Source organism: Limulus polyphemus, unplaced genomic scaffold (genome assembly GCF_000517525.1).
Source record: "Limulus polyphemus unplaced genomic scaffold, Limulus_polyphemus-2.1.2 Scaffold754, whole genome shotgun sequence".
Taxonomy (NCBI): domain Eukaryota; kingdom Metazoa; phylum Arthropoda; class Merostomata; order Xiphosura; family Limulidae; genus Limulus; species Limulus polyphemus.
In genome coordinates, this window is record NW_013666364.1 from 257,718 (window position 1) to 275,338 (window position 17,621).

Sequence of the window (17,621 nt, forward strand, 5' to 3'; positions counted from 1 at the left end):
TCGGGTTTTTCATCTAAAAAAAGACGACATTAATTTCTTGACTACCTAATAGTTTTTATTTAGTGATGTTAATTCTGCCATCTGCTATCATGGTATTTTTTATTTAGTGATGTTAATTCTGCCATCATGGTATTTTTTATTCAGTGATGTTAATTCTGCCATCTGCCATCATGGTATTTTTTATTTAGTGATGTTAATTCTGCCATCTGCTATCATTTATAAAACTAAAAGTGCATTATTTTCATCCTTGTTATGTGTTTGTCGTATAATACAGATAACATAATAGTTATGTAACTTTTAATATCTAAAAGAAAAAGAGCGTTTTGTTTTAATTCCGACAGATTAGGCTGAAAACAAATAACTTCGTGCCTATAGCTTAGATAAAAGAAATACCTGAAAAGATAGAAGCCAAGCAGCGATATGGATACACTATTGGACTTAAACTTTATTAGCAAGCCAGACATATCAAATGTTATAACATTCCCTCATACATTCCTAAATATAGACGATAAAAAAATGTGGAAGTAATGCTTGGCGTCTTCATAATGTTCAAAGGGAATTTCGTAGTCTCGAAACTACTTTTTTTCTTAGCAACATATACGAACTTTATATTATTCAGGAATGAGTAACTATTTCAATTTCATGGCTGCCAGTAAACTCGTAGAGGGCTCTTTGTTTGATTAGTAGCTCCAGTTCTCAAAGTCCTTCAGATAATTTGAGATACTCAAAATAAATAAACTTGAAGTTTAGGCATTAAATTTGTAAAGGCAAAGTTAACGAATAAATCACCTTTACGTGCAGATCTCTAAGTATGGCATATAAATACGTTTTTTTATATTATATTCATATGTCAACAGTTTAAACATTAATATGTCAAATCAACATCAGGTGGTAGTATCGTCATTTATTATTAAAATCAAGTAAGTTATCAGCTTCAAAGAATTGGTTGGCTGTTTGTTTGCTTTGTTGCTAAGCACAACACTGCACAATGGGATACCTGTGCTGTACTCAACACGGGTATCAGAAACCGGTTTTTTAGCTGAGCCACTGAGGGCACTTTAATTTAAAGAAAAAATATGATTTCGTGAGGAAGTTGAAAATCAGCGTTTTGAAGATTAATAAAGAACAAATGAATAATGGAGAGACAGCTTAAACATGAATCTTGTGTTTATTTTGGATGTTTCTTTAGCTATATTGATTATAGTTTGTTTTTGTTTCGGCACGTAACTTCTCTAGAGAATCTGGACATGTAGTCAGCAGACTTAGAGAAAATAGTTTCGTGTACTTACTTGGCATACCAAGTTTGTCATGCGGTTATTGTGCTTTGATACAATTCTGATATTGTAAACAGCCTCCCAACATATCCGTTATAGCCCACCTCGCATTCTACATTCTCGCGGGACAGAAATATATCTATATTTATATGCGGAGGGGTAAATATATGTATATAGATGTATAAATTTACATTGTGTAACTTTGCTTTATCGTGAATACCTGACATGTTCTTGATATGAACTTAGTATTCCAGTGACTAGTGATACAATATTCAACATATGCTGAAAATATTACATGAAATGGTGAAATTTATGTCTTATATCTGTTCAAAGAGTTCTTGAACCCTAGGGTTAGGTTGTGGATGGGAGGGGTAACATAAATATTTTTTATAATGGCACATAGTACATAGACTAGCTATAAAGTTTTAATATTTTCTATGAAAGTGTGTCTTTAATCAACTTAAAAAACACTTTGTTTGTAGTTAAGCACAAACTACACAAAGAGCTATCCGTGCTCTGCCCACCACGGGTATCGAAATCCGGTTTCTATAGTTGTAAGTCTGCAGACATACCGCTGTGCCACTGGGGGGGGGCTGAACGTTTGTACCTTACAAGATATATTAACACTTTAAGTCGAGTTTATTGTATAATTTATTTATTGTAAAAGTAATTACCATGATCATATTTTAAACTATTACATATTATTATATTAAAAGGATGTTTTTCTCTCCAATTATTGTTCATCCTGTGTAACAAATATCATCACGTGCTTTCCAAGAATCATTAGTGTCTAAAGTTAGCTTACCTTCGAGTTCCTAGCTTGGTGTTTCCCTGTACTTGAGTTACATAATGTGTTATCTGTGATGTACCCATCACTTACTCGGTATTGTTATTCCATATAAGTCAGTACTGTTTCTTGCTTTTCTAAACAATATTATTATATTCTGTGGTTACTATTTCCAGCTTTCTTACCAAAGCTGTTTTTAAAAGTTAACGTTTTCTTGCTTTCAAGGTTAGGGCAATCGACTCGTAATCTGAGGGTCGCGGGTTTGAATTCCCGTCACACCAAACAACATGGTCGTCCTTTCAGCTGAGGGGCGTTATAAGTTACGATCAATCGCACTTTTAATTGTTCAAAGAGCATCCCAAGAGTTGGCGGTGGGTGATAATGACTAACTGCCTTTCACTGCTAAATTATAGACGACTAGCGCAGATAGCTCTCGTGAGCTTTGCGCGAAATTCCAAACAAACCAAACGAAAATCAAACAAAATTAATAGTAAAATAATTATTTAAAGCCCGTTTTCTCTAAATGAGTATCACTTCCAACTTTCTAATCAAATGCATTTGTACAAATTAGTATCATGTCCAACCAAGCATAGCCCTTGTAAATCAATATTGATATCAACTTCTTTGTAGCCAAATATTCAAATATCTTCTGTAAGTCAGTATAATGTCATGTGCTTACTAACCAAACGTCATCATTTATATGTCAGTTTTTCTAATCAAACGTTGCAAGTCAGTATAGAGTTTTATTTCTTTACAGTATTTTAAGATTTTTGAGTTAGAACCACTACCAACTTTAGCCACGAAATCAAATTTAGTGAATATAAGTTGACATTTTCGTGTAACTTCTAATCAAATAATGAGCTTAATAGGTCAGAAATGGATTGTTTTCTTCATCAGATATTAGTTTCTATGTAAGGTGAATACATTATATTAAAACGTATTTGGAGTCTCGCCACGTCGTTACAGTCCATGTCGTTACGTTCGGTCATGCATTTTGACGACCATACAACTTGAGAATAAACCTGCAAAGTAGTTTCCATTTTAAAAGGTTCGGTCGTAAAGTTGTCATGTCCAAAGAACATCACTAATCCTTGCTGGTCTCCATAATCCATCTACTGTAGCAGGAGATGGTTTCCCAGCGCCTGTTTCATAGCTTAATCGCACATACATCCTTATGCGCTACGTCCAGTGACTTGACCGGCGTGCCTTTCTCTCGAATAACATAGAATTTACTTCATTCTTCAGCTACTTGAGGTATGCAACTGTTGAATGAATAAGCCGCGGAAGCAACTTGTGAACACGTTACTGTGTCGCTCTTCCAAACAAAGATCTTTCTTCTTTGTGTTGGGTATTGACAGCTTTTGCCACTGCCCTTTCTATTATAAGAAGCTGTATTTTTACCCACGACTGTGTACAACACGATATAGGTCTTTTTTTTATGGATGCTTCATATCATATTGATCCATATCATTCAGTTTTCCGATACAATTAAGTACAAAGGATATCCCCATCTTCGAAATTATAAATATCAATCTGAACACATTTATATGAGTTGAATGTATGTATATTCTCCGTTGGAAACGGCTGCTACATACCTTTTCCCAGAGAGGTCCATTTTTGATGTCATCACACTATTTACAATGGCAAAATTTGGTTTTGATACATGTCTTTCCACAACAAATTCCTATCGGATGTGATTGCCACGTAACTTAATGATATTCAGATTTAAAATTGTTTTAATATAACGTACTCGACCCTCTGTATTAGGTAAAATTACCTCCTGTTTATTAACAAAAAAATACCTCATTCTTCGAAATTATGTCCTGCTTTTTAACTAAACACTAGTGTGCCTACATTTAATTTTATTCTTAACTGTTTGTTTGTCTATGGCAAAGATACTACATCAGTCTGCTGCCGACCCTTATTTTGAACTGTTGGCTATAGCCATCGCCAACTTTTGGTCTACTCTTAATCAACGAATATTGGGATCGCCGACCCTTGTATTGGGATTCATCGTCATATTATAACGCCACCACAACTGAAATGAAGAGTATGATCGGTACCGGGTTTTGATCCCGCGGCCCGCAGATTGTGAGTCAATTGCCCTAATCGCAGAAAAAGTGTTTATGATTGTTTAATTTTTTTCAGTTTCAAGTCCGTATATACTTTAGTTGTAATGATAAAGAATTAATAGTTTTGTCTTGAGTTCACCTACTGATTAAGTATTATTCTATCACAAGTTACAGCTTTTACAGTAAGGAAGATTATTTTTTACAACAAGCACGACGTTTCGATTACTGTTACAATAATTCTCAAGTACACGAGTTTTACAATAATCGCACCAGTGATCGAAACGTCGTACCTGTTCTAATTAACGATCTTCCTTATTGTAAAAACTGTAACTTGTAATAAAATAACCTCAGAGAATGTAAGATGGAACATGACCTGCTGAAATCTGAAGTTTCGGCTCTTCTTACTGCAAACAGGTCGATGTTAAAGGATGTTATCCAATGGAAGTGTGTGGTGTACGAAATAAATGGGTAACAAGTGTATTTCATTATACAACTTAACCACCACAAGGGCTAGATTTAGATAGTAGGCTAGATAGACTCGAACATGTTGTTGTTATTAAATAATAAAAGTGCGGGTTCAAACAAATCAACGATGAACTGATCCATATAACTAAAGACTCCTAAACAACGTTGGTGGACTAACAAGACTTGACATAGCTCGAAAGTATGGTTTTCAGTTGATCATAACAAAGAATTTGTTACCTGTAGAAAATGTTTTATTTACAACAATAAATAGTAGGACAGCAGTAAGTCTACGGGATTTGTTACCTGTAAAAAAAATGTTATATTTACAATAATAAGTAGTGGGACAGCAGTAGGTCTGCAGGATTTGTTACCTGTAAAAAATGTTTTATTTACAATAATAAGTAGTGGGACAGTGGTACGTCTACGGACTTACAATACAAAAATCCGGGGTTCGATTCCCCACATCATAGAAAAAGTACAATGGGATTGAAATATGGTTTCAACAGCCACAGGTAATTTTCAGCATTTTTCTTCATAACAAAATCATGTTATACGTTCTTTCTTCATGGTAATATGCTCAAGGGATGTGCCTTAACACAGCATACATAAAACAAAAAATGGCATGACCTGATTTGGAAAGGTCCTCTATGAAATACAGAATTCATACACGTAAGGAATGCTGTACATAAAGATACATTAGTTTGTGGTAAATTTCAAATCCGTAATAAGTGAAGGAGTTGCCTTCCCTATATGTCCCAGGCACAAAACTATAGGTTGTGTCCATTTTGGTAAAGATACACTATTCCATCCACAAGGAACTCAGTAACTTTTATATCCTGGACTGTAGCTGTTTCCTGTGGCACATTCTCATCCTTATTTCATGTGACATAGCATCAGTTGGTCAGCCAATATGTGGCTGGCATTTATTGTGTCGCTCAGAAGCAAGGACAAAGAGATACTGTACTCACGTTCCATCTGTTTTCTGGTTCCCATGCTTTCACTGCCATCAGGGCACATTCTTGTCCATTCTAATGCTACATGAGCTCCTGTTCCTTCCAATGCCACACGAGTTCCTGTTATTCCCAATGCCACACGAGTTCCTATCCATTCCAATGCCACATGAGCTCCTGTTCCTTCCAATGTCACACGAGTTCCTGTCCCTTCCAATGCCACAAGAGCTCCTGTTCCTTCCAATGCCACACGAGTTCCTGTCCCTTCCAATGCCACACGAGCTCCTGTTCCTTCCAATGCCACACGAGTTCCTGTCCCTTCCAATGCCACATGAACTCCTGTTCCTTCCAATGCCACATAAGATCCTGTCCCTTCCAATGCCACAAGAGCTCCTGTCCCTTCCAATGCCACACGAGTTCCTGTTCCTTCCAATGCCACACGAGTTCCTGTCCCTTCCAATGCCACACAAGCAGCTTGTATTTTATGAGATTGGTGACAATACTGTGCTTAACAGATTACACAATGTTAAGTTTCTTCTCGAATGGGGTTCTCGTAATACACTGCAACACATGCTGATAGTTGATCTGACCTTTCTTTCCTACGATCTGCTATAATGAAATATAATAGTATTCTCTGTCACCACGTCTTGTTAGTTGAGAACTAATTACCAAATAAAATATACTCTGGTTAACATATACGCCCGCATACGTTAGAGGTTACTCTTTTGGGAATTATGATGTGGTGATAATACAATATGTCATAAGCGATCTATTATACTTGTCATATGTTTGTGCAAGTTTCGTCCAAGTTTGTTGACCATTTTAAGCCCATCATTTTCGAACATTCTTCGAAAAGAATGAAGTTAAAACACTCAGGCAATATTTTGAACCTTTAACTAAAAAAAAACGAAATAAACACGAGTAAATCAGTGGGATTTAGGAATTGAATGACTAAATCTCCACGTAGATATGGAACTAATGTTTAATATTGTGTCAAAATAAATTATGATCTAATCAGTGTAAGAAAATATAACATATACGTTACTGCTAAACAGACTGGTCGTATGGGAGTACGTAGAAGATGCCAAAACGTCTAGAGTTAAGTGAATATGAGACAGGAGAGGTTATAAGCTGCTTGAAGCGCGAGGTAATCATGTGATCTACTGAACCTGAGAACTAGACAAAATAATTTCTGAAAAGATTCAGCTTAGTCGAAAGTGAAGAAATAGCCTAACAAATGATAGCTTGCCAGCATTATTAAACAGGAGCGGGAAGACGTGGCCAGGTGGTTAAGGCACTCGACTCGCAATCTGAGGGTCGCGGGTTCGAATCCCTCTCACACCAAACATGCTCGCCCTTTCAGCCGTGGGGGCGTTATAATGTGACAGTCAATCCCACTATTCGTTGGTAAAAGAGTAGCCCAAGAGTTGGCGGTGGGTGGTGATGATTACCTGCCTTCCCTCTAGTCTTATACTGCTAAACTAGGGACGGCTAGCGCAAATAGCCCTCGTGTAGCTTTGCGCGAAATTCAAAAACAAACAAACAAACAAGCGGAAAGACGCCTTTGTGACAAATTCACAGTGACTTTACTGCACTTAATGAGGTTACTTGTGAACAAGTACAGCATATTTGAGGTTTTTGCGCATGCTATCTACTACTGTGGATACTTGGGAAATGCTGGTATAAGCAAATCCTACATCGTTCCGAAGATGATTGGCTCAGTTTTCCCTGATGTAAAGCTGACGGCACTAGAAATTTTCGTGAGTTATTAATAGAGTTTTCACCCAAATTCAAAATGATGATTAAATATAGGTCTGAAAACAGTCAATTATAAGAGATTGTACTGAATATATTATACTGCACAATAATCGGTTTGTTTTAATTATGGACAAAGCTACACAAGACTCTGCCCACCACGGGTATCGAAACCCGGTTTCTAGCGTTGTAAGTCCGCAGACATACCGCTGTGCCACTGGGGGGCACCACAATAGTCTTAGAACCTAGCGGTGATATATCAGGACGTCTAAATATTTCTGTAGATACAACCTAAAATCCTATTTGCTCTACCACTAGCAACAGCACACTACGTGGATGGCTTAAGAGACTGATCAACCATTACATCAAGATTCCTTTCCTTCATGATACTGTCTAAGTGTCAAAATATCTTACATAAACACCTTTCAAGGGCCATGATAGAGTCTTTTTGCTGTTTGCTAGCTGCCTTACCTCTAGGGATAATCCTTGTGTAGTTTTCCATGAAAATTTTAGAAATTCCAAACTTCGTTCACACAACTCATGCTTGGTTTCAAAGTACCTATATCAGAGTTTTGAAATAGCCAGTAGCCCACCCGGAGGTTGGATTTAATGGGTGGGTTAATACTGAGTTTTTCAAACATCAGCTAGAGAAGCGTAACCAAATATCTGTCAGAACTTAAAAGTTTGCCTTGCAAAGTAAAATCAGTTATTCATGCCAAGAGTGACAAAACATTATGTTAAATCAGCCTCTATCATCTTTTATTCGCTACGATTAGAGTCTTGTATTTTAGACAAGGCAGTGCATTTTCAAGTGGGCAAGATAAGTTTGCTATAAGTTATCAAATAGTTTCGAATGTGTTGCCAATAAACATATCCATCAAAATGGTTCCTTCCAATCTCATGTAGAATTCTGTTAACTACTAATTAGGGTGAGGAGAAAAAACATTAGATGCTACGTCGATGATACGTCATTACAACAATAAATAGCATTGACGTGAGGATTTACATAGATGGAAGACATGGGATTTTATTGACATGTTTTAGATGCTAGCCAGCTTATAAGTTTGTTTTTGATGCAAATAGTCTGATCACCTTGTAGTTGTAATACATATGTTAGAAGTTAAGCCTATTTTTATGGTAATGTTTTCATGTATAAGCTGATTTAGAATGAACAGCTTGTAGCTAAATCAAGATAGATAGCTCTCCTGTGGCTAAACAGTAAGTCTGAAGGATTAGAACCCTGAAAACCAGGCTTAGATACCTTTTATAGTCACAGCACGGATATTTCGTTGTGTAGATTTGTGCTTACTTACAATGGATAAACAAACAAAAATCCTTTAAAATGTGGCTAAATCATTTCTCTAAGTGCTATGTCAGATTTTGTGTCAATACTGAGAAAAGATGAGAGTGACATTGTATTGCTATTTATTTTGTAGGAACTGATTAATTGATATTGGATTTATCTATTTCTATTACTTTCAGTAAATACCTGGAAAGGTTTGAGACCAAATCATCTTTGAATTGGCTAGTCGAATTATGATATCTTCAAACATTTTACTGATTGGAAAATTTCTAACGCCCACAGAAATGTAAAACGTTCTAAAAAGCACTGGAAAGAGAGTAGTGCAGTCAGAATTTAAACTGTCTTCGAATACATGATGTCTCTTGCTTGTGATAATATCACTACCACAGGACGAAAGCAAGTGTAAAGCGGGTAATTTGCATAGTTATGGCTGTCAGCGGGTGACAGAAGGATAAACAACAGAAAAGTGAGGTTATTACTTCAGTTATTTGCGCAGCAGTTGGCTAGGGCTAATGAGGCGGTAGTTACTAGTGAACGTAAGAAAGGCTGGCAAAGAAAAAGAAAAAAAAAGAACATGAAGCAAGGTGCGTTGCTCGTAAACGTCTAATTTGTATTCCATCGGCGTTTTAACGAGAGGATCTGAAACGTTCGTATTTTTATTACAAAACTGTAGTAGCAATAAGACGATGGGCATTTCATTTTATTAGGAGGAAGAGAGAAAACAGGGGAATCAGGTAATTCCCTTCAAAGCTACAAGACCATCAACTCTGAATTTTATTCTCTAATAAGTCAAACCATCAGCGATGGTGTAAGAAACTAGTTAAGCCCCATCTTTCTTTCTTTTTTATTCCTTTTTTTCTTTCTTTCTTTCTTTTTTTTCGTTTTTATGTTTTACCTTGGAAAACATCAGATCGGATCTAATAACATTTCCTCACTCTTTCTCCCAGGTAATGTGACACCGCGGGGTTGTAAATGTTTTTATATAAGTTAGCAAAGAAAATAGTATGACTGAACATATGCAGCCAATGTTGATGGATTTTCGTAGTTAGTCGTATATTGTTCTAAAACAAAAATCTGAAAAAAAGGATTTAATCTGCCAGAAAAATAAATAAATAGAGCAATAAAGTAAGTAAATGCATCTCTATTACTGAAAACAATATCAACAACTGTTGTGATGATAAACAGAAACAATCCCATACTTCTACTGAGTTTGGTATCCCAATCAAAATCGTTATGTTCCTCCTTTAAAAGATTCCTACCGTATTAGATTTACTACTTTTGATTTACTTATTCAGTTAATATGTTTTAACAGCATTCTCTAAACAAGCATTTATCACATGTGAGAGATCATGCAATGAATTGATAATATTGCATGTTATTTAACATGTCAAGTCGAATTTATTCTCCAAATTCAAGAACAAGTTTGAATAGTACTACGCGTTATTTCTAGCAACATAAATGTAAAAATGTCTGTGCTTGATAGTGATTAATACGTCGAAAAATACGCTATACAAATCACAAGAACTATATATATAAAACACATAATTTTCAGGAACTGAATTTGTTTATTTATTGTTCAGCAATAGGCTTTGTGTGACTTACCCTCCGCGGGTATCGAAACCCGAGTTTTTGAGTTGTAAGTCCCCAGAATTACCGCTGAGGCACCGTGGGGAGGGAGTCAGATCGTCAAATACATCTACATTTTTTTAACATGTTATTTACTAATCAAAATATTATAAATATTTTGAAATTGCAAATAAACTAAAACAATTTGTTCACTCTCTTGTTAGCCCTAAAATTACTGATATTTTTTACATATGACTCATTATTAATGTAATTCACGAGGATCCCATACATTTATACATGAAAATACTCTTTTTATAGTTTTTAATTATTTTTTATTGCATATTGATGTTTAATTTATTGTACAATAATATTCAACATTAAATTAGCTTCAAAATTTAAAATCAAATTTTGAAAATGAGAGAAACACTAAAACTTATATCGATAAGCTAAAAAAATCACCTTCAACCATCCAGCTATCTCTCAGTTTTTTCTTTGTACACACAAAGTTTTGACATTTTAAACACATTTATCCCTACACTTGTTGTCCAGTTTTCAACACACCAATCCCGACATTTATTGTTCAGTTTTCAACACACCTGTCCCGACATTTGTTGTCCAGTTTTCAACACACCTATCCCTAAATTTGCTGTCCATTTTTCTGGAGAACTTCCAATGACCAAACGTTTTTGCAAGATTATATTCTGTTACACTTTGTCGCCATCTTCTTGTTTTAATGAATTAGTAACTTTCTTAACATCTCCACAAAAGCCGTCTCTCTCACGTGACCTTCCATTTGAAATAAAGATGAATCCATAAAACAAAAGCGTTTAGGTAACATACAGCTATTCGGTTGTTTAGTTCTTTGATTTAGCAACACCAGCTAGTACCATCACACCGAAGAAACATTGCAGCTCATTGGAATTCAAACTGTTCCATTTTGCTTTCGATAGAACCTCTCCTTCGGCGGCAAAAATTAGTGGCATTAACGCCAAAGTTGTAACCTCCTGTGCGCAATAATAGTCGAATTTTATTATTTTCTGCGCTCTCAAGTTTCTTCTGTAGGGCCAGCGTGGATATTCGTCACTCGTCACACAATAAATGCGAGGTTTGAATGCAAATATCTATCTGAAAAGTACCAAATGGCGACAAAAGCAGGAAACAAAATCGTTATGACTCTCCCCAGCTATTTCCTAAGCGTCATAAAAGAAAGTTTGAACAGTTACAGTTGGGGGAGTTGAAAGTCGAATCCCGTCATTTTGAACGCTTTACAGCTATTTGCAGGGCGTCATAAAAATATCTGAAAAGTGACATTTGCAAGTATCCTATCCAATATTGAAAATGAGTAACATTTGCTAGAGAAAGCATGAATAAATGTTTAAACAGTAAGTTCGAGAAATAGTCGGGGATTTCAATGCCGAGCATTGATATCTGATGCATGGTAGACAATCTCTTTTCTTTCACATGTCAGGTACATGGTTTCATGTAAACTTCAAATCTTCCTTAACATTGCGAAGCCGCTAGTCTGTAACAATGTTGAGGTGTGTGCTGTTTTTATATATTTAAAAAACATATATTTAATATATAACTGAAGCAAAACGCAGCGCAATACCTTCAGTTGACCATACTTTCACTTTTCAGAAGAATATAATATGACCTCGTCTGATATTTTTCAATAACGTTGGGGAATAGTTAGTGAGCGTTAAAAACGTTTAATTAAACACACACACACACAAATTCACAATTGTTTGGCTAGTGTGACAATTTCTAACTTTTTATCATTAAGAAGGATAGTTGAAAGCTACTTTTGGATATTTTAGAGAACATTCAAAATGTTACAATTAGACTTCTAACACATACCTTCCTAATAAAGTTCGTTTTTATGCAAATGCCACTAATTTTTAAAATTCTTTAGGATATTTGCTTTTAAAATAGGCAAATATCAGTGCTGGAGATATTACATGGACTTACAGGAATATCAGTGCTGGAGATATTACATGGACTTACAGGAATATCAGTGCTGGAGATATTACATGGACTTACAGGAATATCAGTGCTGGAGATATTACATGGATATATTTTAAGAATATTTGTTTAAGAGCAAAGCCACAGTTGGCTATCTGATGTGTCCACTGCGAGGATTCGAACTCCAGATTTTAGCGTTGTAAGTCGGTAAACTTAGCTGAAACACCAGAGGACTACTTATAGAAATAATGTAGAGCGTTAAAAATCACTGTTAAAGTCCACAAAATGCTACACTTATTCACTTAATTAAAAATCTGTCATATCCATCAATATTAAATGTGTACGTACAAGTTAGTGAAAAAATGTTTTAATGCCTAGGGAATAGATGAGAAATGTTCAGAATGATAAAATTCGACAGCCTTTAAACCACATAACAATGTACCTTGTAGGAATGGGGAATTTCTATATAATAGGAATAACTGAAACATGGATAAAAGCAGATAATTTTGATGACAGAAATGTTTTGAAATACAGGATTACAGGTTATTTGACAGAGATAGAGTTCTAAAGATAGCGGGAGGAGTGACTTTATATGTAAATATGAATTTACAGCCTCTTAAAATTCAGGATATCAAAGACAATAGCAAGGAGATTGAATCCATTTGGGTTTCTATTAGTGGATATGAAGGGGAAAGGCTTTTAGTGGGAATTTGTTACAGAACGTCATATGATAGTAATGAAATTAGTGAGAAATTACAATGAGATTAAGATTTCATAATTATGGGTGATTCTAATTTCAGGCATATAGGTTGGGAAATGCTAGAGTCAAACCATGAGGAAGAAACGTGTTTGGAAACTGTTCAAGATAGCTTTCTTCACCAGTTAGTCAAGGAACCAACTAGAAACAATGCTATATTGTTAACTTCAAATACAGAAATGATTGAGAGGGTGGAAATTGTGGAACATCTGGGGGCAAGTGATCATTGCTCTAATAGGTTTGATGTTTTGCTGTATATGGAGATAACGAATAATGATACTTTGGTTACAAATTTGAAAAAAAAAGCAAATTTTGAAGAAATGCGATATAAGTTATCTGTTGTGAATTGGGCAGCTGAGTTATTTGGAGACATTGATCAAATGTGGAAAATATTTAAAGATAATTTTAAATATTCAAAATAAGTATATTCCTTATAGAAAGAAAAGAGTGTCTACAAGCAAAAAAAAACCGATTGGCTTACAAAGAGTATAAAAGATAAAATTAAAGAAAAGTATAAGAAATTTAAATTGACTGATATGATGGGAGATTTAGAAGATTATAAAAGATCAAAGAAGATGGTCAAACAGGAAATTAGGACATCAAAAAGGATGTAGGAAAAAAGGTTGGCTGAAAATGTAAAAATTAACAGAAAGGATTTCTTTAAATACATAAAGGTAAATAAAGTGTTAGGATGCGGGAAGGACTCTTGAGGGAAGATAAAGGAAGACTAGTATTTGATGATTATGAAATGGCTGGGTTATTAAAGTTTGTTTTCTTCAGTTTTTACTGATGAAGATTTAAGCAGTATTCCTCATATTGAATAGATGTAAACAAAATCAAACAAGATGATCACATTAATTCTGAGCTTGTTAGGAAAAAATTTGGAAGTTCAAAGAATGATAAGTCTCCTGTGCCAAATAATATTTTCCCAAGGGTTTTGAAAGAGGTTAAGGATTGGACAAGGGAGCCATTTACTACTATTAGTTTGTCAGTCCTTGAATAGTGGACAGGTACCAGAGGATTGGAAGTTAGCTAATGTCACTCCTCTTTTCAAGGGAGGTGATAAAAACTCTCCCAGTAATTATAGAACCATTAGTCTTACATCAGTTGTGAGAAACGTTTCGGAAAGTCTTATAAAAGATGTTCTGCAAAGTCATTTAACAAAGTTTAAAATTTTATTAGATAGTCAACATGGTTTCACTAAGGGAAATTCTTGCCTTATAAATCTTTTGACATTCTTTGAAAAGGTTACTGTTTATGTAGATTTGATATGTTTGAATTTTCAGAAAGCATGTGACAAAGTGCCACATAAAAGGCTTGTAAAAAATTATCTCTATAGGTGTGGAGGATAAATTAGCAAGTTAGATAGAAGAGTGACTGGATGGAAGAAAACAGAAGGTTGTTATAAATGAAGTATAGTCAAACTGGATTAATGTCACAAGTGGGGTACCTCAGGGCTCAGTCTTAGGACCTTTGCTCTTTTTGATTTATATCAATGACATGTATGAAGGAATGGTCAATAAGTTACTTAAATTTGTTAATGATATTAAGGTCTTGGGTGTTGCTGGCTGTGAGGAGGATGCTGCTGATTTATAACACGCTGGTAACACGTCATGAGATTCTCGAAGAATCTTGACTTTTCCTGGCAACTCTAGTCTTTTCTAGGTGCCCTCTTTTATTGTATATAAGCCTGGCAAATAAAGCGGAGATAGGGTAGCAGATACATACATATATAGAGAGAGAGATAATTGAGTCAAGCGAGTGGTAGTGACGGTAATATAAAGTGTGTGTTTTGTCATCGAGATTGCAAACGTATTGACTGTGAAAATTCTGTGTATTGCAAAGTTGTAATGAGAAAGAATAAACTAGTTTTATTTAAGAAAGGACTTGTATCGCTGAAGTTCCTCTGGAAGAATTTATATCGGGAAATTAACAAACGATTAGATGCGTAACAGAGCATTTAGATCATCTAGTGAGTTGGACAAATAATTTGTAGATGGGTGTTTATTATTATAAATGCAAGATAATACATTTAAGTTATCATAATTTGAATTATGAGTATAATTTGGATGGGAATAACCTTAACAGTGTTATGAAAGAAAGGGATCTTGGTGTAATAGTTGATCAATCTCTTAGGCTATCCAAGCAGTGTGCTGTTACTAGTGGTAGGGCAAATATAATTTTAGGTTCTATGTACAGAAATATTGAATGTTGGTCTGAAGAGGTTATTATTTCATTGTATAGGTCATTGGTTAGGCCACATTTGAAATATTGTGTTCTTTACCTTAGGAAGGACATCAAATTGTTGGAAAGGGTTCAGAGGAGGGTTACTAGAATGATGCCTGGGATGAAGGGGTTTACATATGAGGAGGGGTTAAGATCTCTGAAATTAGTTTTTCTTGAGAAAAGAAGAATTAGAGGGGATCTGATTGAGGTGTTGAAGATTGTTAAGGAAATTGATGGTGTTGATGCATCATCTTTTTTTCATACTTAACAGTAAGAATGGTAGGACTAGGGAAGTATAAATTTTGGCAGGGTAGGAGTGATTTTCAGCTTAGGCAGTTTTATTTTTCTAACAGTGTGTTTGGAATGGGTTTCCTTCAGATGTTATGAAGGCAGTGAGTTTTAGAGGAAGCTTGATAACCATATGAATGATAATAGATAGCTGGGTTTGAGGTTTTATTTAATAGCTTTAGTTTAGTTTAGAAGTTGGACAACCTAGATGGACCAATAGATGTGTTGTTATCCCTATTATGTTATGTAAGATGATCATTTTAATCCTGAGTTTAAGAAGAATTGGGAAGTTTAAAGATTGATAAAGCTTCTTCATCAGATAATATTTACCCAAGGGTTTATAAAGCAGTTAAGGATTGGATATGTGAGCCACTTACTGCTTTTTTTTTTATGGGTCCTTAATTAAATAGGGGACAGGTACCATAAAATTGGAAAATTCATTTATACTAGGCCTCTCCCCCCATTGTCAGTATTATTTTTCTAGATGGCTGTAACTAAATAGCTAGCATCTGAAATTAGTTCAAGACTTCAGGTATTTCAACATGATTCAGATTAGTTTACTATTGCTTGTGTAATTACCCATTGCTAATAATTTGAGTCACATTTTAAAATAGCTGCCTGACATTATAATCATCAGAGAATCCAGGATCACTTTGTTTTTTAGTACCTTTTTTTATTATTTATCAGATTTTATTGGTGTACTGCAAATTAGACTTCCAAATAATGCATGAAGTGTTATGTAATTGTTAAATCAATTTACCAAACACTGTTCTTCAACTGATCTGATAATTTCTTATGTTTAGTTAAAAGTAAATGTTAATAAAATCCAGATATCTGCTATAAACCATAATCTGATTGTATGTAGAGTTTATAGATAGTTTATTATCCAGTAAAGTAATAAGATAAAACTTGTAGTCAAATGCCCAAACCAAGTGTAGTTGCACACTCCTGCCTATAAAACACGAAAAAAACTAGATTGAGTTTGATTTTTTAGAAAAATCTGAAGATTACAAACACATATTTGCAATGTTAGGTACACATACATCAGTATTCTCCTATTTGTAAACCTACGTGGGCTATATATGTATATATACATAAATACATTTTCATGAATAAGTAAAAAAAATAATTTTGGTGTAAATGAGCTCACGGCCTTTCAGAATTTCACACAGCACCACATTTGAACTAAGATGTGAAAATTACTTGCACACATTCAGCTTATCCCCATTTTACAAAATTATTATTCTCTGGTTACAATAGATATTCAAGGATGATAATGAGCTGCCATATTAGTGGATTCCTGGCATTTCTATTGTCAACTTGGTCATCCATGTTTGATGGGTGTGGGTTGGAGTGCTGGGTTAGGAAAAAAAATTGAAATACTAGTACACTCTGTAGAAGTGTTTTGTCTACTTGGATGTTTATTCAAACCCAAAATTGATATAAAGGCTCCTTTTAAATGGATGATTGATGGATAGTAGACAAGTCGCAAAACATTTTGAAAATGCACTAATTCCTTAAAAGTGCAATGGTTGATAGAGGTAGGCTTTAAATCTTTCATTTTATACTTTATTGTTGTGCTCTGTTTGCTCATGTGTTTAGAATTACAAAGAAGTAGAACTAGACAATTAGTGAAATTTGCTTATCAGTTAATCACCAAGCTCATTAATCATTTCCATTCAACCTAATCAATTATTCTCATGAGATTAATATCTTTATTTCCAACTTGTTTTGGTTTTTTAGCATTTTTGAACTACCTTTTCCTTAATATAATAGATATCCTCAGGTCCAGCGATTTAGGATTAACTTCCTTTTTCAGTCCTAAACTGTTGTGCCTGAAAAAGTATCATATATGCAAAATAATATGAAACCTATAACAAACTGAAAATAGGATTAGTATCTATCTGTAGGTTTTTACGTACATATTTTCACGAGACTATTAAACTAAATAAAGTAATTTTTGTTAAAAATAATTGTACATATTGTTACGTCTCCGTTCGTTCATTAATTTTCCATAAATTCATTCTGACGAAACTTTAGCGACACAAGTCCTTTCTTAAATAAAACTGGTTTATTCTTTCTGAATACAACTTAAGATACACTTAATTTTCAACAGTCGCTCTATAACAAACACCCTAACCCACGTCTCACATGGCCATCAATATTCTGTCCGCATACATTCAATTACTCATTATCTCCCCGTCGCTTCGTGGCCG